Genomic DNA, 5,000 nt, shown 5'->3' with positions numbered 1-5,000 from the left:
TAAGAAGACAGATTCCCAACCATATGGTTCCGAATTTAGTGCCATTGTGTCGCACCTCCTACTATAGCCTCCGGCTGGAAGTAATAGGAGCCGGTGTTGGTGCGATTGCATCCCTGTAACATTTGCAGTTCTGTGAAAGAGACCGATAGAATGGTTACTATTCTTAAGAAGTAAGTCCTGGGATCAATTTTTGCGACTAAAAACCTTCAAGGCCACTGTCCAGAATGGACACGGTCGAATGACTGAAACATGTAACAGAATAAAAGAATACACACACACACACACACACACACACTCACACGCGCACGCACACACTCACACGCAAACACACACACACTCACACGCACACACGCAAACACACACACACCCACACATATGTATATATATATATACATATACATGTACACAAAGGTACATATATATTTGAGTGTGTTCTGTGTGGGTTTGAGAGTATGTATTAGATAGATAGATAGATAGATAGATAGATAGATAGATAGATAGATAGATAGATAGATAGATAGAAAAATAGGTAGACAGACTGACAGCGCGACACAGATAGAAAGATAGATTCATTTATTTATTGATATAAATGTCTGTGATGTGTGTATTGATGCATGTGTATGTGTGTAAGAATGTATGTATATATGTGTGTATGCATGTGTGTATTTATGTATGCATGCTTGTATGTATGTATGTATGTATGTATGTATGTATGTATGTATTCTTTTCTACTCTAGGCACAAAATCTGAATTTTTAGGGGAGGCTGGCAGTCGCTTAGGTCGACTCCAGTACGCAACTGGTACTTAATTTACCGACCACGAAAGCATGAAAGTCTAAGTCGATGTCGGCGAAATTCGACCTCAGAACGTAACGGCAGGCTAAATACTGCTAATCATTGCTGCCCGGCGTGCTAACGTTTCGTATTTCTTTATGACCTTCAAGGGGCTAAACATAGAGGGGACAAACAAGGACAGACAAATGGATTAAGTCGATTACACCGTCCACCGATTACACTCACAAGGCTTCGGATAACCTAAGTATATAGTAGAAGGTTCTTGACCAAGATGCCACGCAGTCGGGCTGACTCTGGAGACATGTGGTTGGGATGCAAGCTTCTTACGTCGCAGCCACGCCGGCGCCTACATCATGAAATGTTCGAATAAATTCACTCTTGAGAGACGTTTTTGTACACCGTTCCAATGACCACTGCTCAACTGGATGATGCTACACGACTATGACAACGAATACATCACTCGTTTAGTTAAGCAATTCATTTCTAAATAAAAAAAATAATCACAAAACATTAAGCTAATGTCCTGACTATTTCAACCACCCATTCTTAATCCGATCATAATTCTCTGGAACGAAGTCGATTACGACATCAAAGCTCAAAAGCCGTTCTGTCTGAACAATCTGTGATCAAAGGATACAAAGAATGCATCTCTATTTCTTGTCGCCATCGTCTGATTGAATGGAAGTCCCGCAGATGTCACAAAAGTCTTTGAGATAAATGACTATCATCACAATGAAGGATGTAAGTAAATTAAGTCCCCTGGACAATCCTGTTTCAAGTTTTAAGTCCCATGGTACCGGTTTCCCTGTTTCCCACGCTGTGTAAGTGACCGAGATCATAACTCTTCCCCTGTATCGGATGCTAGCGGAATCAAATGGAATTACGGGAAATGATTTTTTTTTTACTCAATACATCGGGAATTGAAACCACGACCTTGTGCTCGTTACTGCTTTATACTAACGTATATGTATGTATATATATGTATATGTATGTATATATATATATATATATATATATATATATATATATATATATATATATATGTTATATATATGTGTGTATATGTATGTATATATATATATGTATATATATATATATATATATATATATATATATATATATATATATATATATATATATATATATATATATATATATATATATATATATAAACAAAATTAAGGAATCAGCAACAGGTCGCTTCACCACATATATATATATAATTTGTTTACAGGAAACGTTGAATGTTTAACTGTGATATCTTCCCAAATTTTATAATGTGACAATATTATCCAACGTAATTGTATTTGTGCCCAAATTTTATTATACTGAACGATTTTTTTTTTTTTTTTATTAAACTCAATGGTTTATAGCTTTAGGAAAAACTTTTGCCATTATAATGAATGATTTATAAGGTTTTATTTTCATTTTAAATGAAAAGTTTGTAGCTTTAAACTAGTATATAAATGAGGAAGTCTATAATATTTCAGTGGATTAATTTATAAATTTAGTACCATAAAATATATCTGTCTTGGGTGTAAACTATATCATTATTTTCGTAGTTAAATTTATGATATAAGTTTTAATTATGCTATCATCTTTATATAAATTATTATAAATATATAAATTGAATTTGATAATAATAATATATGAATAATTTTATAAAAGGCCCTATCGTGATTAAAATAATTTCTATTATAAGTACGTATTTCCGGTTATTTTTCCGTAAGCAATGAATATATAAATATATAACCATTGATTTACGGCGGTATTTTTTACTTGTTATTTATTTAGAATAACGTTTACATTAGTACGAATAAATAGATTAGAATAATTATTATATAAAATTATATATGTTTATGAATAATTATTCATATTATGAATATTTCTTGTAGACCCCATAATATTTAGTATATATCATCATATTATGATCTGTCGAACTTGTATACACATACAAATTATAGAATGGTAAAACTATTGGCTTCTTCTAATTTGTATCCTTCTGTAAAACTAAGAAATAGCATAGTTTATAACAAACGTAGCTTTATACGTTTGTCTAACATCGGCGTATTTAGTAGAAGCTTTCGGGTGAATGCCTCGTTGATTAAAACAAGTTTTAATGAATCTAGTGTCTGAATAAAATATATCCTTTTTTTTTCTATCATAGCATATAGTAATTGTAAATAAAATATAATTCATACTCCACCATAAATTTTTAACATATTATATAGACCTTATCAAATAATAAAAATAGGCAGTGATTATTTTCGATTAAAATAACTTTAGATTAATATTACTAAAGAGGCATAAGAACATTTTATGATCGTTGCAATTGTTCTTTATTGAATTATTTTGTATGTGTGTATGTATGTATGCTTTTGTGCAGGTATACGTATATTTATGTATATGCACGTGTTAATGTATTCATGTGAATATATGCACATGTATTTCGTATATATAAGTATAATTTTTTTTTATACGTCTTCTTTTCTATGGATGTGCGTGTAGATAAGAAGTCCGTTATTGTTTTAATATCTACGAGCTTTCTCAACCCAATGGATCAAAAATTCTTTTTAATATTTCAAGACAAACTTACATTTATATTAATTAATTATTTATTTACCATTAATTAATTTGCTCTGGACATGGATGATTTCTTTTTTAACTTAAAATTTTTTTTTGGCTCAAGGTTTTCTTCGATTCTATACAACACGATATTCATGCATTTTTATTTATATTTTTATTTTCTATTTCTTATTTTATTTTATTTTCTATTTGTATATTTGCTGTCTCAACTTGATACTTCTGAAAGACCGTTAGTGGAAACAACCAATCAAAATCAATTGTGTTTTTGTCAATGTGAATCACATACAAATATACATTGTACGTACAACCTCAAGAGAAACTAGGTGTCAGAGAAAGAGAAAAGAGGAGAGGTGGCTATGAGTGAAGAGAGGGAGCTAGTGTCAGATGAAGAGAGGAAAGGTGAGTAAGAGTGAAGAGAGGAATTTAGTGTCAGAGGAAGAGAGGAGAGGAGGGGAGTAGAGGCCATGTGGTGCTAAGGTCCGAAGAGATAAGATTAATCCCTGTTCACGATGAAGGCAGGAGTCCGGATGGTTCCTGTGCAAAGATAGTCGGAACACAGACAGGTATTGGAGTGAATGACCGGTAGAGCAGAAATGGCACGAGACCGGGGTGTCATTGCTGAGTCTGGTGTTTCAGAGATGCTCCGCGAATCAGTCAGCCAAGTGGCGTCCTGTTTGACCGATGTATAGAGGACGGCAGAAAGGGCAGGAGATGCAGTAAAGGACGTTGCTAGAAGTGCAGGTAAAGGAGTCGGGGATATGATAAAGACAATGATGGGTGCCTGTGGGGTTGGTAGTATTGGAAAGGTAGAGGCAAGTGCTGCAACGTCGATGCCCCAACATAGGCAAAACCTTTGGGCTTAAACATAAAAGAAAAGCGTATGTGTATATATATATGCGTGTGTGTATATATATAGAGAGAGAGAGAGAGAAAAAGCGAGAGAGAGAGAGAGAGAAAGAGAGAGTAAGCAGTTGTAGTAACCACCTAAGGGATAAAATATCCGTATGTACAATCAGTGTCTGTTACCTATGTTATCCCCGGGAAATGGTGTGCATGGACACCATATACGTCGAGCGCAGGTGACAATAGGATAAGCAAAAGTTTTTCAGGAACCAATGCAAATAGTTAGAAAATGGAGAAAAACATAGATTAACCATCGATAGGACCACTTTAAAGTTTGTTTATTGATACAAAGCAAGACATAACCAAGCTAACAGCTGTTTCTGATCAAAATTCCCAGAATGCAGTGTATACATAAATGCGAGAATATAATTCTTCATTTTCATAGAGCATTCGAATTAAGGCAACCGATCTTCATCAGAGTGAAAAACAAGAGCATAGAGTATAAACAAAAGGGAGAAGGAAAAGGAAAAGTTAAGAAACCATGGTTTAGACAAATAGTCTATTCTCGCATTTATACATCTGCTGTGTGTATATCCATATGGTTGTGTTTGTCCCCCATTATCACCTGACAATCAGTGGGGATTTATCTCCCTGTAACAGATTATAAAATAATATGTTGACGCGGTGATTTGCTGGACTATACTCTTCATGGCGGTTCACCAGCACGACTGCAGTTTATTGACTGAAACAAGTAAACGATAAACATAAATATAAGAT

The 5,000-nt window shown here is 33.8% G+C and overlaps 1 long non-coding RNA gene across 2 annotated transcripts in view; it reads right to left on the bottom strand.

Moving 5' to 3' along the window:
- Positions 1-4,558: 4,558 nt before the first annotated feature.
- Positions 4,559-5,000, bottom strand: part of LOC149134243 (uncharacterized) — a 10,192-nt gene continuing 9,750 nt past the window's right edge. For both annotated transcript variants that reach the window (XR_016242996.1, XR_016242997.1), the window contains exon 2: positions 4,559-4,965. This is a non-coding gene — a long non-coding RNA (uncharacterized LOC149134243). The remainder of the gene's footprint in view (positions 4,966-5,000) is intronic.

Source organism: Octopus bimaculoides, chromosome 9 (genome assembly GCF_046866305.1).
Source record: "Octopus bimaculoides isolate indiv1 chromosome 9, ASM4686630v1, whole genome shotgun sequence".
NCBI classification, from domain to species: Eukaryota; Metazoa; Mollusca; class Cephalopoda; order Octopoda; family Octopodidae; genus Octopus; species Octopus bimaculoides.
The sequence above is the reverse complement of the archived record's forward strand: the minus strand, read 5'-3'. Positions and strand labels throughout refer to the sequence as shown.